Source organism: Salvelinus sp. IW2-2015, linkage group LG8 (assembly GCF_002910315.2).
Source record: "Salvelinus sp. IW2-2015 linkage group LG8, ASM291031v2, whole genome shotgun sequence".
Lineage (NCBI taxonomy): Eukaryota > Metazoa > Chordata > Actinopteri > Salmoniformes > Salmonidae > Salvelinus > Salvelinus sp. IW2-2015.
Window position 1 is genome coordinate 12,306,946 of NC_036848.1, and position 15,500 is coordinate 12,322,445.

Here is a 15,500-nt window from a genome sequence, read left to right on the forward strand (position 1 = left end):
TCTGCTAAATGACTCAAATGTCAAACATAAATGTTTACATACATATCATTTTTTTAAATTATTATAAAATATTGATGTCACAAATGTATAATTCGTAAATTTCTTTATAAAAATGTCATTAGTTACATTTGACTGTGTAAAACGTTGCAGTTCTACTTATTCCTCTGAGAGTGAGGCAGATATATACCATTTAGCAGAACAATACATGATTATTTGTCTCTCTGAAATGAAACCTTCAAGATTAAAGATTTTAAACAAATGCATGCCTTCATTGAATAACCCCATGCTGTGATTATATAGTGAAAAAACACACCAATCTTTCATCATTTCTTTAAACAATAAAAGCTCATTTACGAACATTTCTGAAAATGGATATATAGCGTTTTGGAATGAAATTCTTCACCTTCCTTACTTTCTCCTTGTAAACCCTTTACTCTTGTCTAACTCTGTCCTCCTTCGATCTCTCCTCCCCCTCTCCCTCTCTCCCTTCCTCTCTCCCTTCCTACTCTCCCTCAGCCATCAGGCCCAGACAACGTGCTGGGACCATCCAAAAATGACGAGCTGTACAGGTGCTGGGTAAGATAAAAGACAATGAAAGAGTTAGGCCCTTACCGTGCACCTCCGCAGGGCCTCCAGAGCCCACAGAGCCCCTGCCACCATCACCCCATACCTCATTAAGGGCCCATATTTTCAGACACCCCCAAGACCGACGACACCATTCTCATTAACCTGCCGGGAACAATTTGACGGCTCTATGATTGCTTTTCCTACATTTCATTTTAATAAATTGTTATTAAACAGCATTGGGTGGCTTTTATTAATGTTATCTGACGGGGGGGGGGGGGGGGTGTTGTCCACAACCCGACAGACAGACAGACAGACTTGCTATGAGGCATTGAGGGAGCCGGCAAGCGGCATTATGTAGCAACATCGCCCCTGCTAATGACTCACTGATGGGCTGATAAACACAGGGAGGATGAGAGCAGACGAGTAGGATGTCCTTGCCATCCTTTAACTTGAGATTTATTTTTCTCTCGCTCTCTCTCTCTCTCTCTCTATCCCTCTCTCCTTTCTTCATTAGCGGATCTGAACAACATCAAGTTCTCAGCGTACCGGACAGCCATGAAGCTGCGGCGGGTGCAGAAGGCTCTGAGATGTACGTATTGTGTTTGTCATGCAGGCTAATTTAATTAATTAATTGGCCCAATTGAGTTACGTGAGGGGAGGTAATTAGCCAAGGTCATGTGGATGAGTGAGGCATAAATGCGTGTGTGCCCCCTCCAGGACCAAGCGTAGTAGCTTTATCTTCCACAGTCCAGACGTCTCCTCCTCTCCTCCCGCCATCCCTCCCTTCCCCACGCTCTGGCTCCCCCTGACCCTGAGTCAGCCCTGCGGCCACGCTTTACCACAGGGGGCTGCTCACATCCTTTTTCATGCTCTCTCCATTCACACTCTCGCTTTCTCTCCATTCAACTCTCCACCCCTCTTTGTCCCTCCGACACAGGGAAATGGCCTGCGAAAGCACAGCATGAACGCACTGCTGAAAACGCTATACCCTCCTGCCTCTCTCTCCCTCTCTCTCTCTCTCTCAATTCAATTCAATTCAAGGGGCTTTATTGGCATGGGAAACGTGTTAACATTGCCAAAGCAAGTGAGGTAATAATAATATACAAAAGTGAAATAAACAATAAAAATTAACAGTAAACATTACACATACAGAAGTTTCAAAACAATAAAGACATTACAAATGTCATATTATATATATACAGTGTTGTAACGATGTACAAATGGTTAAAGTACACAAGGGAAAATAAATAACCATAAAAATGGGTTGTATTTACAATGGTGTTTGTTCTTCACCGGTTGCCCTTTTCTTGTGGCAACAGGTCAACAAATCTTGCTGCTGTGATGGCACACTGTGGAATTTCACCCAGTAGATATGGGAGTTTATCAAAATTGGATTTGTTTTCGAATTCTTTGTGGATCTGTTGATCTGAGGGAAATATGTCTTCTCTAATATGGTCATACATTGGGCAGGAGGTAGGAAGTGCAGCTCAGTTTCCACCTCATTTTTGTGGGCAGTGAGCACATAGCCTGTTCTTCTCTTGAGAGCATGTCTGCCTACGGCGGCCTTTTCTCAATAGCAAGGCTATGCTCACTGAGTCTGTACATAGTCAAAGCTTTCCTTAAGTTTGGGTCAGTCACAGTGGTCAGGTATTCTGCCGCTGTGTACTCTCTGTTTAGGGCCAAATAGCATTTCTAGTTTGCTCTGTTTTTTTTGTTAATTCTTTCCAATGTGTCAAGTAATTAATTATCTTTTTGTTTCTCATGATTTGGTTGGGTCTAATTGTGCTGTTGTCCTGGGGCTCTGTGGGTGTGTGTTTTGTGTTTTGGTGAACAGAGCCCTAGGACCAGCTTGCTTTAGGGGACTCTTCTCCAGGTTATTCTCTCTGTAGTTCTCTCTCTCTCTCTCTCTCTCTCTCTCTCTCTCTCTCTCTCTCCTCTTCTCTCTCTCTCTCTCTCTCTCTCTTCTTCTCTCTCTCTCTCTCAGGGTTGGGAGAGAGGAGAAATGTGTCTCTCTCTCCCCTTCCTCTTTCTAAGTATGGATTGAGCTCTATAAAAGTGCCATCTAAAAATGCCTTAGAAGTTGACTCCTCTTTCCCACCCTAACCCCATCCAGCCATCCTCCTGTGCTTTGTCTCATCTCCTTATCTCCCCTATCCATCACATATCTGTCATTAGAGCGACACCGTCTTATCTCCAGTCTTCTGCCCAACCTGGATGGCATCCCTCAACATTAGTCTTAGAGGAGCAAATATCTTCATATTGGGGTTGGACGCTCTCGTAACATCTGCTCAAACGCTTAAAGTGCGGAGCAAGCGTAATAAGCACTCTCATCAACCTTCATCTCCTGTCCCTGGTGGGTGTTGTGTGTGTGTGGTGTGTGTGTGTTGGTGTGTTGTGTGTTGGTTGGTGGTGTGTGTGTGTGTGTGTGTGTGTGTGTGTGGTGTGTGTGTGGTGTTGTGTGTGTGTGTGGTGTGTGTTGTGTGTGTTGTGTGTGTGGTGTTGTGTGTGTGCTGTGGTGTGTGGTGTGTGTGTGTGTGTGTGTGTGTGTGTGTGTGTGTGCGTGCGTCCAGTGGACCTGCTGAGGCTGGTGAGTGTGGTGGACGTGTTCAGGGAGCAGGATCTGCAGCACGGGGAACATGTGATGGATGTGGTGGAGATGATTCATGCCCTGACCGGCCTGTATGAGAGACTGGAGGAGGAGAGGAGGGCCATCGTGGTCAACATCCCTCTCTGTGTGGACATGTGTCTCAACTGGCTGCTCAACGTCTACGACAGGTACAATTGACCACTGCTGACCGTTCACCTTGACCCCTTGCCCCCTGACCCTAAACCTTACATGGCCTCAACAAAACCAGGTCATGTTTTTTTTAACTGGCTGCTCAATGTGTCAATGTCTCTTGGACGTCACTGATAGCACATAGCAACACATTACCTCACCTCGTATTATCTTTGAGGGGTTTTGGGTTCAGACGTAAAGTTCACCTAATTAGTGACTGTTCATGACAGTTGTGTTGTTAGCTACTTGTAAGTGCTACGCTAAGCTARTGAACCAAATACCTCTGTTTTTGTCAGTTCTGTTTCACATGCAGCTCTGTTTTATCTGGGACACTCTGCCATTGACATTACTGCCAATATACCTCTCACATATCCTTGGCTAAATTCACCCTGTCTCCACCTCGCAAGTATAAAAACCTTTTCCCACAATCAAGGACCATCACGCTCTGCTACTCCAGTGCTCTGATTGGTTGAGAGTCCTCTCAGCGGGGCGTCTCGTTGGTGAAGTAGGCTGTGTGGCTGGGAGGCTTCGTCGTGAGTAAGATTACAGAGAGGCTGTAGCTCAATCAATCTGGCAGGCGTCCAATCAGGGCAACTGAGACCCAGCAGAAGCATAAACTGTTTGATTCTGATTGCCTGTCCCTCTCTGTCAACTGCCAAGCCCTCCACAGAATCCGAGAGGCGCAATTCCCGGCGAACATGAAAAAAAGAGAGAAAAAAGAAACAGACCCATTTTTTWAATAAACGCCATTAATGTAATTTGCAGCTCTTAATTAATTACCTGCTGCTAATGAGTGGAAATCAGCAATTTTATCCTCCACATATACTTCCTGTAATTGCTTTTTTGTTTTCCGATAAACTCTGGGTGTAAATGAGCTGTGCGTGCAGTGTCAAATCAAATTGAATTAAATGTTATTTGTCACATGCTCCAAATACAACAGGTGTAGACGTTACCGTGAAAAGCTTACTGACATGCAGAATTTTTTAAGTAATAAAAGATTTGCAAAAGATTTTATGAAATAAATAAATAAACTAAAGTAAGAAAAAAGTAACACAATAAAATAACAATAACAAGACTATATGCAGGGGTACCTGTACCCAGTCAATGTACAGGGGTACAGCGTAGTCGAGGTAATTGAGGGATTGTGTACATGTAGGTAGGGGTAAAGTGACTATACATAGATTATAAACCAAGGAGTTAGCAGGCATTAAACAGGCGGTGGGGGGGGGGGGGGGTCATTGCAATAGCAGTGGGTGTGTTGTGTGTACAGGTGTGTGTGTGTGTGTTTTGCGGTCGTGTGTGTGTGTGTGTGTTTGCAGTGTGTGTGTGTGTGTGCAGTGTGTGTGTGTGTGTGTGTGTTGTTACAGTGTGTGTGTGTGTGGTGTGTTTGCCGTGGTTGTGTGTTGTGTGTGTGGTGTTGCAGGTGTGTGTGTGCATTTGTTGTGTCTGTGAGCGGTAATAAATGATTGTCCTCACTAAAGAGACAACAATGCAGGTTTTTTCCCTCTCCTTTTCTATGGTTATTTTGGAGAGTGGGTTTGTGTCAGAGCGCCTTTTGATTCAGGAGAAGTGTGTGTGTGTGTGTGTGTGTTGTCTGTGCGTGTGTGTGTCCTTAGCTCCTCAGAGGGCATGTCACACCTCTTTGGGTGTTGCGGGGAGTAACGCGATCCCAGGTGGTGAGGAGCTGGGGCACATATTTGAAGATGAACCACAGCAGACAGGTGCTGACATGCCCTCGCTTCTTACCTCCCTTTACCTCCATCTCCCCCTGCTCTCTCATGTCTCCCCCTGCTCTCCCATGTCTCCCCTGCCTCTCTTATGTCTCCCCCTGCTCTCCTATGTCTCCCCCCTGCCTCTTCCTATGTCTCCCCCTGCCTCTCCTATGTTCTCCCCTGCCTGCTCCTATGGTCTCCCCTGCTTCCTATGTCTCCCCCTGCCTCTCCTTATGTCTCCCCCTGCTCCTTAGTCTCCCCCTGCCTCTTGCCTATGTCCCCTGCTGCCTCTCTTATGTCTCCCCCTGCCTCTCCTCTGTATGTCTCCCCTGCCTCTCCTATTTCTCCCCTGCCTTCCTATGTCTCCCCCTGTTCTCTATGTCTCCCTTGCCTCTCCTATGTCCGCCTGCTCTCTATAGTCTCCCCTGCCTCTCCTATGTCTCCCCTGCCTCTCCTATGTCTCCCCTGCCTCTCCTATGGTTCCCCCTGTCTCCACTCTATGTCTCCCCCTGCCTCTCATGTCCCCCCTGCTCTCTCTTATTGTCTCCCCCTGCCTCCTCTATGTCTCCCCTTGTCCTCTCCTATCTGTCTCCCCCTGCCTCTCTATTTCTCCCCCTATTGTTCCCCGTGGCTTGCCTTGTCTCCCCTGCCTCTCTATTTTCTTCCTCCTATGTCTCCCCCTGCCTCTCCTATGGTCTCCCCTGCCTCTCTTTATGTCTCCCCCTGCTCCCTATGTCTGCTCCCCTGCCTCTCATATGGTCTCCCCCTGGCCTCTCTTCACTGTCTCCCCTGCCTCTCCTATAGGTCTTTCCCTCCTGGCCTCTCCTATTTCTCCTGCCCCTATAGTCTCCCCCTGAACCTCTCCTATGTCTCCCCTGCCTCTCCTTTTCTCCTCGGCCGTACCTGTTCTCCCCCTGGCCTCTCCTCCTTACTGTCTCCCCTCGTCCATTCTCCTATGTCTCCCCCTGCCTCTCCTTAGGTCTCCCCCTGCTTTTCTCCTATGTCTGCCCCTGCCTCTCACTATGTCTCTCTCCCTGCTCTCCTATTTTCCCCCCTATTGTCTCCCCTGCCGTCTCCTATGTCTCCCCCTGCTTCTCCTAGTTTACTCTCCTATGTCTCCCCTGCCTCTCCTATGGCCTCCCCCTGCCTCTCCTATGGTCTCCCACTGCCTCTCTTATGTCTCCCCCTTCCTTCTTCCTATGTCTTCCCGCTCTCCTATGTCTCCCCTTGGCCTCTCCTTAGTTCTCCCCTGCCTCTCATATGTTTCCCCCTTGCCTGGCTGCTTATGTTTCCCCCTTGATTCTCCCCCATGCCTCTCTGTATGTCCTCCTCGCCTTGTTGCCATACTCTCAATATAATAGTCTCTTCTCGCTCTGGCCAGGTGTGCGTTCTTCATGGAATCTACCTCCTCAGTACACTTTATCCGTTATTCGTACTCCCAACCAATAGCTACGTCTCTCAAATGTGTTCTCCCGCGCTCTTTTCTGAAGTTATCTTGGCCACTCAAGTTCTTCCTCTCCTTTGATCGCCGCCTCTGTGATGTCCCTCCCAAATCGTTTGTGTCTATAGAATTTCTGTATTCCCACCGTAGGCCCTCTTTCCTTCCCTTTTTGCAATATCCATGGGAATTCTCGCCCGATGTGCCTTCCCCACTAATTGTCTGCCCAGATAAATGTCTTGCACCCCTTCTGAGCATCTCCTATGTCCATTAGCCTGCCTTCCCCCTGTTCTTCCTCCTTGCTCTCTCCTTAGCGTCTTTTCCCTCTCTCTCTTCACAAGTATGGTCTTTTCCCTGTGATCTCCCCTGTCCTTCCTATGATGTCGTGTCCCTCTGTGCCGGTCTCCGGGTAGGGAAGTCTCCACCTGCCTTCTCCTTGTCCCGCCTCGTCTCCCCTGCCTCTCCTAGGTCTCCCCTGCCTCTCCATTAGGTCTCCCTGCCTCTCCTAGGCCCTCTCCCCCTCATGGCTCTCCGCCCCCAATTCTAGGTCTCCCCTGCCTCCCCCTATAGTCTTCCCCCTGCCTCTTGTCTAGTCTGCCCAGCTTCTCCCCCTAGTTCCCTCACTCCTAGGTCTCCCCCTCCTAACTTTCCTAAGTCTCCCCCTGTCTCTCCCTGCCTCTCCTAGGTCTCCCCTGCCTCTCCTGAGTATCCCCCTGCCTCCCCTAAGTCTCCCCCTGTTCTCTCCCTGCCTCTCTCCTACGCCTCTCTCCCTGCCTCTCCTAGGTCTCCCCCTTTCTCTCCCTGCCTCCCTCCTAGGTCTCCCCCCTGCCTCTCCTTAGGTCTCTCCTGCCTCTCCTAGGTCTCCCCTGCCTCTCTTCTAGTCTGCCCCCTGCCTTCTCCTAGGTCTCCCCCTGCGTCTCCTAGGATCTCCTCTCCGGCTCTCTCCCTAAGTCTCTCCCTGCCTCCCTGGCTCCCCCTGCCTCTTCCCTAGGTCTCCCCCTGCCTCTCCTAGCTCTCCCTGACTCTCCTTAGGTCTCCCCCTGCGTCTCCTAGGTCTCTCCCTGCCTCTCCTAGGTTCTCTCCCTGCCTCTCCAGGTCTCCCCCTGCCTCTCCTAGTCTCCCTGACTCTCCTAGGTCTCCCCCTTGCCTCTCTAGTCTCCCTGCCTCTCCAGGTCTCTCCCTGCCTTCTCCTAGGCTCTCCCTGCCTCTCCTAGGTCTCCCCCTGTCTCACCCATGGACTCCCCTAGGTCTTCTGGGCACACTGTAACAGTGACCATAATGACTGGGAATGGCAGTAATGTTCTCTCAGCGACTAATGTTTTCCCACTGACTCCAATATTATTATAGAGGATTTGCTGCAAAGCTCCATCCACTCTTGATGACTTCCCCTGACTCTAATATTATCTCCTGACTCCTGTGTTAAGGGCAGTGACTATATGCCTCTCTGTCTCTCACACTGACAATTGAGCTACCACTGTCTCTAATGTTCTTTCACTTGACTCTAATCCTTTCCATCTTGACTATACTGTTGTCCAAGGGCAAGAAAGCAAAGCTCCCAACTTAAAGCCAGTAACAGCTGTCCTGTCCTCCCCCTGCATCTAGTGGGAAGAGTGTCCCTGTGCCCCCCAGCACAATACAGTGGGGAGACAACGTATTTGGATATCCACTGACAATTTGCAGGTTTGTGCCTACTTACAAAGCACGGTGAGGTCTGTAATTTTATTCATAGGTACACTTTCAAACTGTGAGAGAAGGAATCTTAAAACAAAAATCGCAGAGAAATTCACTATTGTATCGATTTTTAAGTCTAACTTTAATTGACATTTTATTGCATGACATAAAGTCTTGATACATCAGAAAAAGCAAACTGAATATTTGGTAGCAGAAACCTAGTTCTGCAATTACAGAGATCATACGTTTGCTGCTAGTTCTTGAAACCAGTTTTGCACACACTGCAGCAGGGATTTGGCCCAACTCCTCCATCAGATTCTCTCAGATCCTTCAGGTTTCGGGGGCTTGTCCTGGGCATACGGACTTCGGCTCCCTCCAAAGATTTTTCTATTGGGTTCAGGTCTGGAGACTGGCTAGGCCATTCCAGGGACCTTTGAGATGCCTTCTTACGGAAAGCCACTTCCTTATTGCCCTGGCGGTGTTTCGGGTCGTTGTCCAATGCTGAAAGACCCAGCCCACGACCCATCTTCAATGTTTATCGAGGGAAGGAGGTTGTTGGTCAAGATCTCGCGTACTGCCCCATCCATCCTCGTCCCTCAATGAATCGGTGCAGTGCGCCTGTCTCCCCTTTGCAGAATAAGCATCCCCAAAGAATGATGTTCCACTTCCATGCTTCACGGGGGATGGTTATCTTTGGGTTGTACTCATCCTTCTATTCCTCCAAACACGGCGAGTGGAGTTTAAGCAAAAAAGCTCTTATTTTTGTCTATCAGACCACATGGACCTTCTCCCATTCCTTCTCTGGATCATTCAGATGGTTCATGTTGCAAACTCAGAAACGGGCCTGACATGCGCTGGCTTGAGCAGGGGGACCTTGCGTGCGCTGCAGGAATTTCTAATCCATGACGGCGTTAGTGTGTTTACTAATGGTTTTCTTCTTTGAGACTGTGGTCCCACTCGTCTCTCAAACGGTCATTGACCAGGTTCCTGCCTGTAGATTCTGGGCCTGATCCCTCACATTCCGTCATGATCAGTTGATGCCCCAGCGACGGTTGAGATCTTGCATGAGCCCCAGCCGAGGTGATGACCGTCATCTTTAAATCGTTTTCCATTTTCTAATTAATTGTGCCAACACAGTTGTTGCCTCTCTCACCTAAGCTGCTTGGCTATTGTTCCGTGTAGCCCAATCCCAGCCTTTGTACAGGTCTACATTTATCCTGATGTGCGCTACGACAGGCTCTCTGTCTTGGCCATGTGTGGGAGTTGGAGGTCGTTTGAATTTGCAGTGGTGGATCAGGTGCTTTTGATAGCAGGAACCGAGTTCAAACAGGTGCAGTTAATACAGGTATAATGAGTTGGAGAACAAGGAGGGCGTTCTTCAAAATTGAAAAACTAACAGGTCGTGAGAAGCCGGAATCTTAAAACTGGCTTGGTAGGGTGAATCAAATACTTATGCATGCAATAAAATGCAATTAATTACTTAAATAAATCATACAATGTGATTTTCTGGATTTTTGTTTTTGTGTTGTTTTGTCGTCTCTCAGAGTAGAAGTGTACCTATGATAAAAAATGACAGACTCTACATGCTTTTAGTAGGAAACCGCAAAATCGGCAGTGTTAATCAAATACATTGTTCTCCGCCACTGCTATATGTGACCAATTTAGGTCAGGGTCCCAGACCCCTCCCATCCCAACCAACTCTAACTGCGCCTTGTCTATTGGTCAGAGGACACTGTTTATTCAGCTGAGTGGATCTGTTCCTGCCTTTACTTGTCATCTGCTAGTTTTTTCAGTGTAATGCCTTAGTTTATGTATCTGTTTGCTTCCGTAAGTGGGTTTGTTTTGGCATATTGCTCTACTTTTCATAAGCCCCTGAGTGTGAAACCCTAATCATGTCACTCTGACTTTTATAGTACTCTCTTGTCTCTCTTTCTCTCTCTCTATCTCTCTTTATATCTATCTATGTATCTATCTATCTCTCTTTTTCTCTCCTTATATCTATTTATCTGTCTATCTCTCTCTTTCTCTTTCGATCTATCTCTCTCGCTCTCTCGCTCTCTCGCTCTCTCTCACTCTCTCTCTCTCTTTATTCACGGGGCTATCGCTACAAACAGATATGTGCCGTACCTTGATCCATCAGTGAGGAGGTGGTGTCTGCTCTCTGGGCAGGAGGAGACAGTGGAGCATCTGTGGTGTTTTCTGTCCTGGGTGKGTGGTCAGCAGGCCTGGGGTCTGCTGCTAGTAAACTACCTGTTGGGGCAGGCATTAAACKTTGACTAYAATGGGCTAAATCAGGGTCACACAGAGTTTCTCTTGGTAGTCTTAAACAAATCGACTTTGAAACGAAAGTATACACCTCACACATATTGTCATGGGCTTAAAAAAAAGAAGACACGTGCTATGTCAGATATAGAGTTGAAATATATTCCATTTTGAGTTTGCGTCCCAATATTACACTTTATAAACATCACAGAAGACTGAAATAAAACAAAACTGTTTAACATAGAAATGCCAGATTTGTGTATTTTTTATTTTATAAAGTTTATTAATTAAGAGCCCGTGCGTCAATCTAAGTAACATAATAAAACAATCCCCCTTCAAAATCGGTCAGTTTAAGCTAGAGATAGCAGTATAGATACATCAGTCTCAATCCAACGCTTCCGCGTCTGCTCATACCAAAGGGTCTGAATACTATTATGTAAATAAGGTATTTCTGTTTTTATCTTTAATAAATTTGTAAAAATTTGTAAAACCTTGTTTTCACTTTGTTGTTATGGGGTATTGTGTGTAGATTGATGAGAAAAAACATGTATTTAATCAATTTTGGAATAAAAATGTAATTTAACAAAATGTGGAAAAAGTCATGGGGTGTGAATACTTTCTGAATGCACTGTACACCGCGAGAGATCTCAGTCTCCCTGTCTCTCCTGCCTGCTCCTAGGTCCTCCCCTGCCTCTCCTAGGTATCCCCTGCCTCCCTAAGTCTCCCCCTGTCTCTCCTGCCTCTCCTCACGTCTCTCCCTGCTCTCTCTAGGTATCGACCCCTGTCCTCTCGCCTGCCTCTCCTAGTCTCCCCTGCCCTCCTAGGTCTCTCTGCCTCTCCTAGGTCTCCCTTGCCTCTCTTAGGTCTCCCCTGCCTCTCCTAGTCTCCCCTGCGTTCTCCTAGGTCTCATCCGTGCCTCTCCATGGTCTCTCCCTGCTCCTCCTAGGTCTCCCCCTGCCGTCCCCTAGGTCTCCTCCTGCCTCTCCTAGTCTCTCCCTGACTCCCTAGGTCTCCCCCTGCGTCTGCCTAGCGTTCTCCCTGCCTCCTAGGTCTCTCCCTGCCCTCTCCTAGGTCTCCCTGCCCTCTCCTAGGTATTCTCCCTGACTCTCCTAGGTCTCCCCCTTGCCTCTCCTAAGTCTCCCTGCCTCTCCAAGGTCTCTCCCTGCCTCTCCTAGTCCTCCCTGCCCCTCTCACTAGGTCTCCCCCTGTCTCCCTGGACTCCCCTAGGTTCTTTTCTGGCACACTGTAACAGTGACCATAATGAATTGGGAATGGCAAAGTAATGTTCTCCTCACGACTAATGTTCCACTGACTCCCCAATATTATTATAGAGGATTTGGCTGCAAAGCTCCAGGTGCCACTCTGATGACTCCCCTGACTCAATATTAATCTCCTGACTCCTGTGTTAAGCTAGTGGATATATGCCTCTCTGTCTCTCTACCCCTTCCTACACCCAGTACTGAGCACCACTGTCTCTATTTCTTTCACTGACTCTAATTCTTTCCATCTGACTATCCTGTTTGTCCTAAGGCGGCGAACAAGCTCCACATCAGCCCATAACAGCCTTACACCTCAGTCACAACACCTGCATCTGGCAGACCAGACCAATGTCCCTACCACAGTTGCCCCCAGACCCACATACGTGGGGAGACACACGTATTTGATACTCTAACTGACAATTTGCGGTTTTCCCTACTTACAAAGCCATGTAGAAGGTCTGTAATTTTTATCATAGGTACACTTTTCAATGTGAGAGAAGGAATCTTAAACAAAAATCCAGAAATTCACATTGTATATTTTTAAGTCAATTAATTGCATTTTATTGGCATGACATAAGTCTTGATACATCAGAAAAGCAACTGAATATTTGGTAGCAGAAACCTAGTTGAATTACAGAGATATACGTTTGCTGTAGTTCTGAAACCAGGTTTTGCAACACTGCAGCAGGGATTTTTGGCCGCACTCCTCCATCAGAAATTCTCTCCAGATCTTCAGGTTCGGGCTTGTCCTGGGGCATACGGACTTTCGGCCCCTCCAAAGATTTTTCTATTGGGTTCAGGTCTGGAGACTGGCTAGGCCATTCCAGGCCTTGAGATGCCTTCTTACGGAAAGCCACTCCTTATTGCCTGGGCGTGTGGTTTCGGGTCGTTGTCCAATGCTGAAAGACCCAAGCCCACGACCCATCTTCCAATGTCTTACGAAGGAAGGAGGTTGTTTGGTCAAGATCTCGCGATACATGCCCCATCCATCCTCGTCCCTAATGACGGTGCAGTCGCTGTCTCCCCTTTGCAGAAAAGCATCCCCAAAGAATGATGTCCACTTCCATGCTTCACGGGGATGGTGGTTCTTGGGGTTGTACTCATCCTTTATTCTCCAAACACGGCGAGTGGAGTTTAAGAGGGAAAAAGCTCTTATTTTTGTCTCATCAGACCACATGACCTTCTCCCATTCCTCTCTGGATCATCCAGATGGTCATTTGGCAAAACTTCAGAAACGGGCCTGGACATGCGCTGGCTTGAGCAGGGGGACCTTGCGTGCGCTGCAGGAATTTTAATCCATGACGGCGTAGTGTGTTTACTAATGGTTTTCTTCTTTGAGACTGTGGTCCCACTCTCTCAGGGTCATTGACCAGGTCCTGCCGTAGTTCTGGGCCTGATCCCTCCACATTCCTCATGATCATTGATGCCCCACGAGGTGAGATCTTGCATGGAGCCCCAGCCGGGTGAATTGACCGTCATCGTTGAAACTTCTTCCCATTTTCTAATAATTGTGCCAAACAAGTTTGTTGCCTTCTCACCAGGCCTGCTTGGCTATGTTCCTGTAGCCCATCCCAGCCTTTGTACAGGTCTACATTTATCCTGATGTCCTTACACAGCTCTCTGTCTTGGCCATTGTGGGAGGTTGGAGTCTGTTTGAATTGAGTGTGTGACAGGTGTCTTTTATAGCAGGTAACCGAGTTCAAACAGTGCAGTTAATACAGGTAATGAGTGGAGAACAAGGAGGGCTTCTTAAAGAAAAACCTAACAGGTCGTGAGAGCGCGGAATTCTTAAAACTGGTTGGTAGGTGAATCAAATACTTAATGTCATGCATAAAATGCAAATTAATTACTTAAAAAATCATACATATGTGATTTTCTGGATTTTTGTTTTTGTGTTGTTTTGTCGTCTCTCAAGTTGAAGTGTACTATGATAAAAAATGACAGACTCTACATGCTTTGTAGTAGGAAACCTGCAAAATCGGCAGGTAATCAAAATAACTTGTTCTCCGCCACTGATAATGTGACCATTTAGGTCAGGGTCCCAGCCCTCCCAGTCCACCCAACTCTATGGCCTTGCTATTGGTCAGAGGAACTGTTTATTCAGCTGAGTGGTCTGTTCTGCCTTTAACTTGTCATCTGCTAGTTTTTTCAGTGTAATGCCTTATTATGTATCTGTTTGCTTCCGTAAGTGGTTTGTTTGGCATATTGCTCTACTTTTCATGAAGCCCCTGATGTTGAAACCCTAATCATGTCACTCTGACTTTAATAGTACTCTCTTGTCTCTCTTTCCTCTCTCTTCTATCTCTCTTTATATTAATCTATGTATCTATCTATCTTCTTTTTCTCTCCTTATATCTATTTATCTGTCTATCTCTCTCTTTCTCTTTTCGATCTATCTCCTCCGCTCTCTCGCTCTCTCGCTCTCTCTCACTCTCTCTCTCTCTTTATTCACCGGGCTATCGCTACAAACAGATATGTGCTGTACCTGATCCATCAGTGAGGAGGTGGTGTCTGCTCTCTGGGCAGGAGGAGACAGTGGAGCATCTGTGGGTGTTTCTGTCCTGGGTGTGGTCAGCAGGCCTGGGGTCTGCTGCTAGTATAACTACCTGTTGGGGCAGGCATTAAACTTGACTATAATGGCTAAATCAGGGTCACACAGAGTTTCTCTTGGTAGTCTTAACAAATCGACTTTGAAACGAAAGTATACACCTCACACATATTGTCATGGGCTTAAAAAAAAGAAGACACGTGCTAATGTCAGATATAGAGTTGAAATATATTCCATTTTGAGTTTGCGTCCCAATATTACACTTTATAAACATCACAGAAGACTGAAATAAAACAAAACTGTTTAACATAGAAATGCCAGATTTGTGTATTTTTTATTTTATAAAGGTTTATTAATTAAGAGCCCCGTGCGTCAATCTAAGTAACATAATAAACCAATCCCCCTTCAAAATCGGTCAGTTTAAGCTAGAGATAGCAGTATAGATACATCAGTCTCAATCCAACGCTTCCGCGTCTGCAGTGGAAGGTGGCCGAGCTAGTAGCGAATGTTTGTCAAAGATCATGAGACGTGCGGAAAATCTGTCTAGTCAATGAAAAAACGTCTGTAAGCGTCCAAACGTTTTGGCTTGCCACTCGATGGTGTGTTGCTCTACAACCCCCACAAGTGTCGCAGGACTGGTATGAAGGTAACTCATACAAAACCAATGGAAGGTATGGAAGTCATTTTTTGTGCCAAATAATAAGGGGTTAAAATGTGTAAAAAAAATAAAAAAGATAATATATACCAGTACCAGAAGTGGACATACCTACCCATTCAAGGGTTTTTCTTTATTTTACTTATTTTCCCTACATTGTAAGCAATATAGTGAAGACATCAAAACTATGAAATAAAACACATTTTTGAACTCATGTAGTAAACCAAAAAAAAGTTTTAAACAAAATTTGTATTTGAATTTTCAAAAGTACCACCCTTTTGCTTTGATGACATCTTTGCACACTCTTGGCATTCTCTCACCAGCTTATGAGGTAGTCACCTTGGAATGCTATTTCAATAACAGGTGGTGCCTTGTAAGATGTTCATACCTTGGGAATTTCTATTCGCTTCTTAAGTCGTTTTAGCCAAATCAGTTGGGTTGTGACAAGGTAGGCGTGGTATACAATAAGATAGCCCTATTTGGTAAAAGACAAGCCATTATTATGGCAAGAACCAAGTCTCAAATAGTGGCAAAAGAGAAATGACCAGTCCATCAATTAGAACATGACGGTCAGCTCAATACCGGAAAATGTCAGAAACTTTTGAAACCAGT

At 46.5% G+C, this 15,500-nt stretch overlaps 1 pseudogene; it reads left to right on the plus strand.

The window, feature by feature from the left end:
* LOC111967162 (dystrophin-related protein 2-like) overlaps positions 1 to 15,500 on the plus strand; it is a 78,347-nt pseudogene that overhangs the window by 62,684 nt on the left and 163 nt on the right.